The 13,813-nt window shown below is 45.2% G+C and overlaps 1 long non-coding RNA gene across 3 annotated transcripts in view; it reads right to left on the bottom strand.

The window, feature by feature from the left end:
- LOC135903917 (uncharacterized) overlaps positions 1 to 13,813 on the bottom strand; it is a 49,239-nt gene that overhangs the window by 24,463 nt on the left and 10,963 nt on the right. For 2 of the 3 annotated variants that reach the window (XR_010564956.1, XR_011513024.1), the window contains exon 3: positions 1,444 to 2,793. The exons of the other annotated variant lie outside the window; for it this stretch is intronic. This is a non-coding gene — a long non-coding RNA (uncharacterized lncRNA). Of the gene's footprint in view, positions 1 to 1,443; positions 2,794 to 13,813 lie in introns of those variants that run through there. 3 annotated transcript variants of the gene reach the window in all.

Genomic DNA, 13,813 nt, shown 5'->3' on the forward strand with positions numbered 1-13,813 from the left:
CTTATCAGTGTAGTGCGCCCGCATATGATACTCCAAGCCATGTAGGAGCCCGCTGTAGGGCCTGCGGGTGAGTTGCAACATGAGGACTGCGGCCCTCAGCTCCTCAAAGATGATGTAGATCCCTAAGGCTAGAATGCGATCCGTGGGCGTTCCTGTTGGTAGTCCGAGGGCAGCCTTGTAGGCGGTACGGAGGAGCGTATCGGCTTGTTCGACCTCGGCCTTACTTAGCTTTAGGTAAGTGATACCGTACGTGATTCGGCTAATTACAAAGGCGGGCATTAGGCGGAGCATTTCCGGCTCTCCAAAGCCTTTGCCATGGTAGGTTACTTTGTATACCATGCGTGCAATTTGTTTAATTGTAGTACGAAGAAATTTAGGTGTGTGGTCCGTGCGCCTATTATCATGTACCCAGAGACCAAGTATGCTTTCTTTGACTACCTCGCGTGTGGAGTGGTCACCAACTCTCAAGTCGAAGAGTTTTTTGCCTCGGTGACCTTTGCCATGCAACCGTATACATGTTCCGATTTTCCGGGGAGCAGCTCATACCACAGACCTCCGCAAATAGATGTACTGTATGTGCTGTTTCCTGTAGAGCATGTTCTTTGTGTCGGAGAGAGCTTATGTTCGACCATAGTGCGATGTCATCGACGTACAGGGCATCGCCCAAGTCTGGTATGGACTCCAACTGTCGGGCAAGGTGAGTCATTCCAATGTTTTAAAGTGGTGGAGATAATATGGCTCCTCGAGGCGTTCCTCTATTGGGCATAGTGAAAGCAGACACGATAGGCATAGGAGAAACCAGATCGTCTTCTCAAGAAATACACCTCCTTTAGGAGGCACAAAGTATGTTCATTTTCCTGCTTCGCTTTTCTTATCATTACTTTTGTTAATCGTACATATGTGATTACAGATACAAAACACTTAGCTGAATGCACGTATCAGATGCACAAATTACACAGTTATCAGTTAACACAAATTTAAGAAATTGCCTGTGGCACATAGCACAATTTAAGTACTTGAGCTGGATTACTGAGAGAGCCGTACTTTGATTGCGAAAGAAATAGAAATTCATCGCTCAATAATTGATAAGTAACTACGTTTTTAACAATTGCTTTCGTGTGCATATTGCAATCTACTAACTGAAGCTAGTGAATTCACAAGTCACGTTCACTTGCCACGTTTATTGAAGCCAGCCCCAGTTTTCTGATAGGCACCATCAAACTTGCGGTAAAATGCACTGCTGTTCCATTTACTGTTTTAACAAAACACCTTCTTAAGCATTGCAGGAGAAATTTTAAATTAATAATAATGCATTACATTGTAATATTTTGGAATGCAACTATCAAACTTTGTTTCCAACCCGCAGAGTTTATTTGATCGTTAACTAAATATGTATTTATACTCTCCATAATAACACAGAACAAATATGATGCACGTCACCATTAACCACTTCTTTATTCTCCCCTATTTCCCGCTCCCTCATCTCTTTCTATATCCTTCTTCTTCAAGTCGCTTCAATTCCCCAACTTTGTTTTCATCCCTCCTCGGATGATACTTGAAGATGTTGGCTATAGAGACTGACTCTACAGCGTCGTTGGGGGCCAACGTACCAACCAGTATTTAACTGCCCCTGTTGTCTAGCCGTTTTCACGACCCGATATGGTTCCTTGCGTATTGAGTTTTACCCGGGGAGTCCATTCCTCACCAGCACCTAGTCCCGCACCAACAGTTCAGGTAACACAGGGCTTTGCCTTTTGTAGGAGTTTCGGTTGATTCTTGCGTGGCATTTCGTTTGGCTCTCCTCATTTCTTTTGGTTTCTTTAAGTCGTACCACTTTGTCCACTCCCACTGCCAAGTCAGCTTGAAGGTATGTAGGCTTCCCTGCAGCGGCAATATTGGCGTACATGCTAGGCCCGTTGTGTACGATCGGTTGTGATGGGATAACGCAGCTTCAAGCAACATTTCCATCCACCTGAAAATTATGGATACATACACATGTATTCCTTCAGATCACAAATGATTCTCACAGTCAAGCCGTTAGCTGCTGGATGATACCGTGCTGTGAACCCCGGCATGTATTCGCGCTGTTCTGCCCATTCCTTCAGTCTACAGCTCCTAAATGCTGCCCCGTTGTCGGATACCACTACCTACAAATTCTGAAAAATTTTTCGGCTCATGAAAGCATTAACTCTGTTAGCATCCTCTCCTCCTAGATTCGCAGTCACCATCCTGGCGTACTCGACACATACCAGGAACGCTTGGGTTTTCTTGACACGTTCAGACTTTTTCCGGAGCTCAGCGGAGTCCGAGTCCACAACTTCAAACGGTGTTTTTGAGTAGTTAGGCAAGGTCATGTGCTGAATAGGCTGCCTATATTTCGCTTTACTTATTTGGCATTCATGACACGATTCTACGTATCTCTTGCCCTCTTCTTTCATTTTTAGCCATGTAAATCGCTTTGCAAGCTTCATGTATGTTCTCCAAAAGCCATCATGCCGCCTGAATGAGGACTGTTATGATACAGATCTAGAACTTTTGGGGCCAACGTTGGAGGTACTGCAATTCCATTCTCAATGGGCTGCAAAACTTCAGTTCCCTCCCATACCTTGGCGACGTTTATTGTTTCCTGATGAGCTTCCTCTTGTATGACCGCCAAACTAGATAGGGCATCAGCGTCTTTCATTGAAGCACCCGGACGGTGATTGACTTCGAAGTCGAACCACTGAAGTTCGCCTATCAAGCGTGCAATCTTGCCTTAAGGCTCTTGGCATAGGACAAACCAAGATGTACGCACTGAAAGGTAAGCAGAGCAATATCATCAGCAATCTCGAAGATATAGTAAACGAAGCGGAATAATTCTATCCTGACCTGTACAATACTCAGAGCAGCCACGATGCCTTTATTCGAACTACTAATGAAGACGTCAAAGAGGCACCTTCTATAACTAGCGATGAGGTTAGAAGGGCCTTGCAAGACATGAAACGGGGCAAAGCGGCAGGAGAAGATGGAATAACGGTCGATTTAATCAAAGATGGAGGAGACATAATGCTTCAAAACTGGCGGCCCTTTATACGAACTGTCTCACGACTTCAAAGGTTCCAGAGAACTGGAAGTGTGTAAACATTATACTAATCCACAAAAGGGGAGACGCTAAAGATTTGGAAAATTATAGGTCATTTGCTTACTCCCAATATTATTTACAATGTTCATCAAGATAATTTTCCATAGAACAAGGCCAACACTGGACTTTAGTCAACCAAGGGAGCAGACTGGGTTCAGGAAGGGATACTCAACAATAGATCACATCCATGTCATTAATCAGATAACCGAGAAAACCGCAAAGTACAATCAGCTTTCTTATATGGCTTTCATAGATTACGAAAAGGCATTTGATTCAGTAGCGATACCAGCAGTCATAGATGCATTACGTAATCAAAGAGTACAGGCAGCTTCCGGAAATATGTCTGTGTGTAATACGACCGTAATTATGAGCCTCCAAACAATCAAGGCCCGCGTTTGCTTTTTGCTTGAAAATGTTCAGCACGCACGCTCTTTTTGGTATTTATTTGTGGACCTACATTACACCCGCTTTCCATGTGGCATGCTCGGTCGATATTGAATTTTGCCTTTTGAAGACTTGTAGATGTAGGGTAAACAATATGTCAAGCAGTCCACGTCCGCAAGACAAGCCTTGGTGGAAATCAGTGCTTCATTTAGAACACAACGCACAGCGCTGCCTGAGCTTGGATGAGTTTACACGCTATGGTGATTTCTTTTTCTCGAAATAAGCAACCCAACAACTCGCGCGAACTATACGGTCAATCGTTCACGGGACAAGTGGAGGCTATTAAGTTCTCAATAGGTCTGTGTTTGAGATAGAGCCGTCCTGAAGACGCCTCTCTTTCTTCTTCGTCTCTCGCCCGTGCTATTTGTCAGCCACACTACGGAAAAACAACAGCGGTTGACCTTTATATTTCAGGTTCTCATACCCTGAAGCGTATCTCACGCAAGGTCAGTCAGGGACTCCTCTCCATGCTACTCACGTGCTGAACACCGCCAGAGAAGAGGCGATCACAAAGCTTTTATTGTTTCCTGTCCGCATAGTTAACTTCTCGTACATCGCATGAATTTACGTTTAAATAAGACCGTTCTCATGACTGCGGCCAGTATTGCGATTTTTGGCGGTGCAGCACGATGGTAAGCATGGGACCTCCATTCGTTCACTGCTACGCAGTTTGCAAGGACCTCATTAGCATCCCAGTAGAGCTTTTCTTCAGTTGGCCACATTGTTAAAAATGAGTTTAGGCATGTGACGGAATCAATTTGTTTTTTGTTTTTTTTTTTGTTTTTCAGTTTGTCTTGAACGTCTGTGTCTGCAATTACGCGGGTAGAGGTCGGCCCGGACGTGGTTCTATCCGACATTAAATGCTTGTCAATAATTACACTGATGCGGCTGTACGAAGAACCCTTAAATACGTGATGGAGAGTAGAATTATATATCTCTTATGCGATTTTATGAATTGAGTAGAACTAGTACAGCAGCTTCGTTGCTTATGCTTATTAAGGCGACACGAATCTTCCTTTCTCTCTGAAGCCATTTATAGGATTACGCAGCTGCTACTCGCAATCATGTTTACTTTCCTGCGAATGCAAGAGAGAGAAGTGACCCAGAGCACCTGCGTGGACTCGTTTGAATTCGCTTCGTTGAAGAGGGATTTCAAGAGATAGCTACCGTGATATCTTATATATAGTGGCTATAGCGTTGCGCTGCCGAAATCGAAGTGGCGAGTTCGATGCCGGACACGGCGACCGCATTTTTCGAGGAAACGAAATGCGAAAACGCTCGTTCACTTAGATTAAGCTGCACGTCAAAAAACCACAGGTGGTCAAAATTAATCCGAAGTCTCTCGCTACGGCGCGCGCCTCGTAATCAGGTCGTGGTTTTGGCACTAAAAAGAAACCCCACAAGTGAGTTTCTTAATTCAAGAAATTTGGTTCTTGCGAGTCTTACTTTGTGGTTATGGAGCGAACAACCACAAAAGTTTGTCTCGTCAATCATTTGAAAAAAAAAAAGCGACCGGTACCAATCACACGTTCCATCGCTATCGCAGTCGCGAATTCCGGTCTTATTTCGTCGTCTCCCTTTTCTTCTTTTGCAAGAAAAAACACCGGGAATTCCCGCTGCGTGGAAAGTCACGCTACGAACTATAGTGCTGCACCGCGCACCAGCTATGCTGCGTGAGCGCGCGGTGGGCTGCTGCCTCTGAAATACGTGCATGGACATCACCACTCTCTGACACTGTGTGGCGCTTGCTGGAAACATGGTACAACGGTACAGTGCGGTACACTGTTGCATTCAGTGCCCCTCCATTTGTTAGATCCTCCAATGTACGGCTCTGACTTTGCTGACGTTCTAGCTACAAGTGCCTGCTGAAGCCATGGCAATGCACTAGCGGGTGGCGTCGAAAGGTGCCAGCGCCACAAGTCATCTGCTGCAAACTCGCGCGATTGTACTTTTGCAAGAGGAACAAAATTAGCTTATGCGCTACACTTATCTGTTCCCTTCTAAACGTAAACCGCACTGCTCAATCTTAACAGTCACTGAGTTCGGCCAACGCTTGGTGCAAGAGAAAAAGAAAAAGAATAGCTCAGTGGTTAGGCGATTCGGCTCTCATATTGCAAGCTGCCGCTGTGGCACGATTCCAACTGCACTAAAGTACCGGTAATAAGCAATGTATCCTGTTTTATAAAGCACGTGATGGCATCCTAGCCAGCCTATGACCCGGTGACTGGCGGATAGCGTGTCTTTTTTATTGACTCTCGGCAGTTAAGTGAACGAGCCACAGGTAGCTGATGCATAAACCTGAACTAGAAGAGCTTGCTAATGTTTAATACAAATACCGATTGCATGGCACTAACAGCTTCCCGTGTTGGCAGAGTTTACCACCTTCAGTCTTTTCTTGTTTGCGCACTGTTGATCAGCGTTCTCCTCGTGTCAATTCGGCCACATCCCTCTTACAGCGTGTGTCCGTCTCAGAGATACAATAAGTCTCAGTGTTCTAATTCTAATGCGAAACTGACATAATTTCGCTCACGGAAGGGCTTCCAGGACCCTATGATCGTGCACTGGCCATTGAAATTGATTTATTATTGACATGGAGAGTGAGAAAGTGAAACGCGCGCCAGCTGTCCTTCCCGATTTTAACGCGCATAATAAATACTTTCTAAAAGACATACCAGCGGCATAAATATAGGTGACGTCGAGATTACGTCAAGCCATCCCTCTAGGCGCGGGCGGTTTAAATTGAGGTACTCCAACGAGACCTTCGGGAGCATTTTACTGCGCAACAAAGTGTTATACTGGCACATAGAAAACGATCATTCTAGTCCTCTATTCTAGATTCTAGACGAATACTCTATCCTTCTGTTTCAACTTATACTTTCATTTACTTTCCTTTTAACCTACACATTAGGAAGAACAACTGACGTGCACCTACTGCTCTTTTCGTCGCAACTGACCCAACCTAGCCGATTTTGCTAATTCTGCTCCATCCAATTCAAAGCCCTATGAGCTGAAACACAATCATAGCATCGTTTTAAACCAGAAAACCAGTACCTATGTGACATCGTCTGATGGTTTTCGGTACAGCAGAGTCGAGTAACATGACTGAATTAGCAGACGGAGAAGCACTCCTTGTGACTAAGGCTTTAAGCTCACACATGCACAATATGCGGGAAAGTGTTACTAGAAATATTTTGGTTCAAGTAACATTGATATGATAAACTGTAATAGCGATGTACAATCTATCCATGTTTGGCCACACACGACACAGCCCAGCACGTGGCCCCTATACCGGATGCGCTACGCCAATCACACGGTGCGCGTCTCGTCATCACCGGTGAGCCCACGTTTGAACTTATTTTATAACGATGAAATAGGGCCCATTTCTTATTCATTACTGAGGTAGCAATTACATGGAGACTCCAGGCACATTTCCGCCGTCGCCGTCATGTTGCGTCTAAAGCCAAGTGCGATAACATCGCGGCAGCCCGCCGTATGCTGTGGGTGTGAGTGAAAGTGTGGAAGGGTGAGCCGAGAAGGATGGTGGCTTGGTCTCACTCGCACGTAGGAAGAAAAGGGAGGGAGGAAACTCGCCGTCTTCCATCGCACCCAAGGCAGCAGAGAGAATGGTGGGGGTGGGGGGGGGGGGGGCACTCTACTTCCGCGGCGGCTGCATACGGAGTGGGAGCGGCTGAGCGCTGTCACGCGCGGGCCCTATCTTGAAAGAGATGTGCTGTGGTTACAAAGTCTAGGCAATCTTAAGCGCGCCGATGGCTGATGGCTTCGTGTGCGCTGTGTTCTCACCGCTCGCGTTTAAGCGACGGGCAGCACGAAGGGCAATTCGCTCGCTGCATGCTGCCGCTCTTCCTCACGGCTGAGATTTGACAGCGAGTGTCCGGGCTTATCGAGTGATATGTAACCATGTTTGCCTACGCGCGTCACACTGTGCTTGTTATTTAGTTATTAAGCGAATGTTTGCAAGTTTATATACTCGATAAAACTACTATCGTTAGTTCGTATACAGCTGTCTAAAAATCTTATTTTCTTATTTTTATATTATATTTTATTAGGTTCGAAAATAAGCACCACCAGGAAATGCACTGACCATGAAGGCTTCAACTTCTTTAAGATCAGAGGGACGTTTCGCAAACCGTTATTCTCGCTGGAATAAATTAATGAAACTATTTTAAGCAATCATGAAAGCGGCTATCAAGCAGAAAAAAAGTTGTCACTAAAGAAACATTTTTTTCAGGTCCATATGAATTATTAAGTTCTCATAAATGAAACCGTAATCAAAATTTTACTTAGGATTCTTTGGGGATTCCATTGTTAAACCATGTTGCTGATAAATTTGCTTCCAGACTGATTTAGGGCAGTCAACAGATGTTTTTGAAACAGGCTTGTTGGTAGTATGTCAAGCCTTTGTTGAGGTCGACTGATCGGCGATCTTATGCTATTGGGTCGCTCGCTATCATTGATTATTCCCTCTTTGAAAGGATGATTTACTTTCTAGTACATCGTATGAGCCAATGCAACTACTGTGATGGTATTCGTAGAAATAATTAGCGAATCAACCTACTGCTATACATGCAAGCGAAAGAGATGAACAACATTTTGAGCTTTCTGGTGCATGGCTATTGCAGGCCGTAGCGCTTAAAATAAGGCAAGAAGATAACACCCGCCCTTTTCCGCCTGCCACACACAAAGGAAAACTTGAATCACCTTCCCTTCCTTCTTTCAACGTTTTGCTGCATTTGTGTTTTCTCCATAATCCTTAGCTATGCGCTGCGATAGATGAGAGAGCTACCCGATGTAACAAAGGTTCGCAAGGTAGCGACTGAAACATGCTGAAAGTGTTTCCGGTCGTATGCCGCTGGTGTCGCAGTGGCCCCCATACTCGATTTTCGTCAAGGATGAACACGGACAGGACAAGTTCTGGGGAATCTCAGGTGCGCTCATCGGTAACGTGACCGAGTCCATGGGCCTCAGGTGAGTGAGTGGTGCCGAATGTGCGTGCACAGCGGACCGCACAAACGCGCAGCTTCACCCCGCACTGCACGTATCGAGTGACGGAACGCCTTGCAAGTGGCCAAAGGCAAACAGGTGCCTCTGTTTAGTGCCCACTGTATCGCCTGTCTTCACATATTGTGTGCTATTTTCACAAAGTCGCGCCCTTTGGTTTGCTCTTGACATAATCTGCCGTTCTCCGTTGCATAAATTGCTTTTCTTACGTGTTCGAACATCTCATGGTGCTGCGGAAGGCCATAGCGTCTTTCGCAGAATACACGTCGCTTACATTAAATAGTGCACTGCATAATCCCGCATGGATTAAACCCAATATCGCGCCGGTGCTCCAGTCATCAGTATATTTGTGTGCAATTCACATGAGTTCAGGGAGAATGAAGCTTATGGGAAATTTCGAACGAACGCGTGGTCCTGGTGCAGAACACGCGTACACCACGGAACTCTTCTGTAGATATTTTGCACGCGTGATGCCGTCATCACTGATCTTTCATCGGGAATGTTTATGCTTGCCTTCAACAGATCCGTTGACAGACGAGGCTTGTCAACAGAGCGGAAGGTGTATCAATGCGGGCTTAAAGTTTTGTACTCGAAAAACGGAAGAACATTCAAGAAGGCCTCAATCGACATCAAAAGACTGTGGACAAAGAAGTTCAAGCGTACTTTTCGAACCAGAATATCCAATGGAAGTTCATTCCAGAACAAACTATCTGGTGGGGAGGATTCTGGGAAAGGTTGTTCCGTTCACTGAAGACTACGTTGAAGAAAGTACTTGGATGAAATTATTTAAACTTTAAAGAGTTGTTCACAAGACTCATGCAAGTGGAAGCAATAATTAATTCGCGACCAATAACTTCCGTCTACGATAATCATTCCAAGCCAAACCAGCTCCCTACAGGAGATTTGACATTTCCTGATCGAGTTGTTGAATACCAAGAAGCGAACTGGTTAAATGTGGAATCGTTTATGCAATTTTGTTGTTGTTGTTGTTGTTGTTGTTGTTGTTGTTGTTGTTGTTGTTGTTGTTGTTGTTGTTGTTGTTGTTGTTGTTGTTGTTGTTGTTGTTGTTGTTGTCGTCGTCATCGTCGTCGTCGTCGTCACCTATCCAGTGTCGCATGCCGAGTTGCACATACCCGAGGGGCACGTACAGAACTGGTCATTTCCAGCGACCCAAATTATTGTATGATCGACAAGAAAGCAGCAGCCAGCAGCTGCAAAGTGCGTGAATAGGGAAGACCATGCCGCCTTAAAAGGTGACCGCTATTCCCGATATAGCCTATACACGACCTGTCACACACGGTCAAAAAGGATTGTAAAAAAGGCGAACGTCCAGGTCGGGTTTTCAGCCCCCAACATACTGAACTGAACTAGCTGGTCCATGATTCGACGATTATAGCGTAAGAACTTCTGGAACGCGGACACAGAAGGAGCGAATAGACTTGGACGCAGCTGCATTCTCTTCGAGTATTGTAGCAGCAGAACTTGTGGAACACGGACACAGCTGCGTCCACGTATATTCGTTCCTTCTGTGTTCGTGTTCCACAAGTTCTGCTGCTACAATTCTCGAAAGACTATCACGCCTGTGCAAAGCTACGTGTGGGTCCGTCAAAGACGATCCTTGCCAAGTCACGCACAGAAACGAGTTTATTTCGTGCACTAGTGGTAGGTGTGACCTACGAGATCCCTCAGTCCTGTAGGAAAAAGTACGTGGTGCAAGCGGGCACATGTCCAAACCAAAGGTTAAGGGAACATATCAACAACGTGCGTAACGGCTAGGGTCTTAGCCTTACGTTGGAAACATTGCCACTGTTGACCTCAATTTGAAGCTGCAAGCGTGATTGGAAGGAGCAGTGAGGAGACGAAGCGAGAAATCATCGAGTATCAAGAAATAATGAGGCTAGGCGATATAAATGTGTAAGCACCCTTTCGTTATTGCTGTTCAAAAATGTTTTCTAATCGTCCAGTGTGGTGTAAAGGTCATAAACAGGAGTAAGGTGCCTAAGAAAGGCGGGCCAACGTTTCGATAGGAAGACCTACGTTCGTCACAAGAAATATGTACATTATCTTTCACGTGCGCAGTAGGTTACATTCATGAGGCAGGTCATTTCACTCTGTTCTTGTCATTTTTGTTTTGTTTGTTTCTTTTTTTCTTGTGTGGCGTCAGGACACAAAGCGTTCAAATAAATATGTGTTCGTTTATCAATAAATGTAATTGGTATTCAGCACCTGTCCTCACATATTTCTGATTTTCGTCTTGCGCAATACGCTGACCATAATAGTGCTGAAACTCATCTTCGTTTGCCGAATGAACTCGCCCCAAGCCACACCTTACTCAATTTAAGTCGAGGTTGCCCAATGAGTCGTCAGCTCCACGTTCCACGAGGTGAAAGGGGCCTAGTTTTTCTAAAATTTCAGCGATGCGAATTATCGCTCTGCAGCATACTGCGCACTTCTTTTTGTCCTCTACAAGAAAACATATGTGACATCCCTTTTGTCCTAATAAATCCAACATTTCTTTAAAGAATGGTGTTCAAGATACCTGTAGACAACCAGTGGGGCTACCGGATGGCAAACGGATCGTGGGCGGGGATGCTGGGAGACCTGTCCAGAAATGTAAGCTCTATGTGTGTCACTAAAGCTTAATTTTGTTATATTTTGTTCTATTAGAAAATGACAAAAGCTTTATTCGCCTACCATTTTACAAAAGCGACAGATGATAAAATTGGATCCTAACTCGTATATCCATTGTGCCTGTGCGCGTGCGTGCGTGCGTGCGTGCGTGTGTGTGTGTGTGTGTGTGTGTGTGTGTGTGTGTGTGTGTGTGTGTGTGTGTGTGCGTGCGTGTGTGTGTGTGTGTGTGTGTTTGTGTGTGCGCGCGCGCGTGTGTGTGTGTGTGCGTGCGTGCGTGCGTGCGTGCGCTTCATATGAAGCACTGAATGAATGAAGGTCATGTCAAGGGTGACTGACAATAAAAGTGCGTGGGGTAGTTGCGTTGTGGGAAATTATCAAATTCTTTTATTTGGGCTCCACTAAATTTCATTCTAGTTTTGCATGAGAAAAAATATCTTTACTGCTATTTATTATTACACGTGCATGGCACAAGTTTAACTGAACTTCTAACCCAACACACTATATATTTGTAGTATTAAATTCTGGGTTTTTACGTGCCAATACGACGATCTCATTATGAGGCATGTCGTACTGGGAGACTGCGATGGGAAATAACTTTAACCACCCAGGCATCATTAACGTGCACCCAATTCACGGCACACATGTGCTTTCGCATTTCGCCCCCGTCGAAATGCGGCCGCCGCAGCCAGGATTTGTTCCCGCGACCTCGCGCTTAGCAGCGCTACACCACAGCCGCTAAGCCCCACGGCGGGTATGTCTATAGCAATAACAGATAACAGTAATCCGAAACGCTTCTCAATAACCTGTCAGTCATGGTGAGTTTAGTGGTGTTTATGTTTACATTATCGTAGTCCCGTTTTACCAGTTACCAGGAATGCGTAAGACCTGTGACGGTCTCGCGTATATGAAAACTCGAAAGGGCAAAGTAAAGATAGAAAAAAAAACATATCGGTAGCTGACTGTTGAATGCTGCGTGACGTGCTGTAGAAAACAAAACAAACGTGGTCTCTATTTTCCACGTATAAGAAAACGTGAACGAAACTGCGGATCTACTTCCAAGCACCGGTGCCCCCGGCACGCTTCTGTTTCGTAGACTTCGCCTCAAAGCCAAGAAAAGTTGTACGACAAATTCGTTTACCGAGGTGACTCATTCGATGCAAGCAGCAGCACTGAAGCTACTGCATACAAATCGCGTATGAAAGTCCTTGGAAAATTTCAAAGAAATTATGAAAACCTGCATTGTGCGGTGATGTCTCATGTTATTCCTCCAGAAACTGCGCTCTTGGGTGTGCAGCGCTTTGTTGAAATTTTTCAGATGGCCGTATTGCATAAAACGTTGCTAAGCAACAATCAATGCATAACCTTTGTCTGCACGTTCCGTCAATGTGACCCTTGAAGAAAGCTTCCACAAATATATTTCACTGTTATGCGCCACCGTCATCCTAACTTACTTCCCTTACAAACACCCGCCATGGTTGCTTAGTGGCTTTGGCGTTTCGCAGCTAACCGATAGGCCGCAGGATCAAATTCCGGCCGCGGCGGCCTCATTTCGACGTGGGCGAAATGCAAAAAACGCCCGAGTATCACGCATTGTGTGCACATTAAAAAAACCCAGGTGATCAAAATTAATTTTCATTTATGAAAACCTCGTACAAATTTCGTAATTCGATCGCTGAATCACTAATCTGATTTTATTTCGCAAAAGCGCTAAACGATTTCAGCATGAATGTGAGTCTATTACTTTGTCGTAAGCCTGTGAGCTGGAGGGCCTCACTGTTTGAAATATGTACAGCTTTCCGCATATTTAACTATATCGCGCGAGAACAATGTGATATGTGTGTGTGCCGTCCTTATAGGGAACAGCGTAGCAGATGGCACTTGCACTGGAATGTTTCGCATCCGCATACTTCCGCCAGTCTCGCAGATTATCGTCGTTATAAGGCGCTGAGCGTGCGCTCGACGCTCGCGCGATGTATTTAAAATGCGGGAGGCTGTACAGAATGCTCACCATGCGAATTGCCGTGAACGTATCAAGCACCAGAAAGAGACAATTCTGGCGATGTTCAGTAGATTGATGATAAGTTGGTAGTATTCTGACCAACAAGCGTCATCGTTTCTACGTCATTTCCTGTTACCCCTAAGCAAGAAGCACGACAGAACATACTCATTCTAGGTAATGCTTTACTTCGAAGGCGAAACATCTATGGCCATTATTCACAAAACTTTTCTTACGTGACTGGCGTCCGCCATCGTTCGTCGCCACTGAAATCGTCTGGTTATACCGCCCATAGCTGTCTTCATTAGCCGGCGCCCTAACGGCTCTTACGTGACTGACGCCTAGTACACGTATGTCATTCACCAAAGTAATGAAGCAAGGAGAAACCAAAATGCACATCCTCAAATTGATTTCATTTTTTTTTTTCAGGAAAGCGACATTGCAGCGGGCCCCTTCGTGTTGACGGCGAGTACGGCCGCCACTTTCCCGAATGGCTTCTCTTACTTGGTGGAGACCTTTAACTTCTTGTGCGGCATCGAGCACCCTTTTACCACTCAAATATTCACCAAAATTTCAACGTTTGACATTCAGGCAAGTCCAAA

Source organism: Dermacentor albipictus, chromosome 3 (genome assembly GCF_038994185.2).
Source record: "Dermacentor albipictus isolate Rhodes 1998 colony chromosome 3, USDA_Dalb.pri_finalv2, whole genome shotgun sequence".
Taxonomy (NCBI): Eukaryota; Metazoa; Arthropoda; class Arachnida; order Ixodida; family Ixodidae; genus Dermacentor; species Dermacentor albipictus.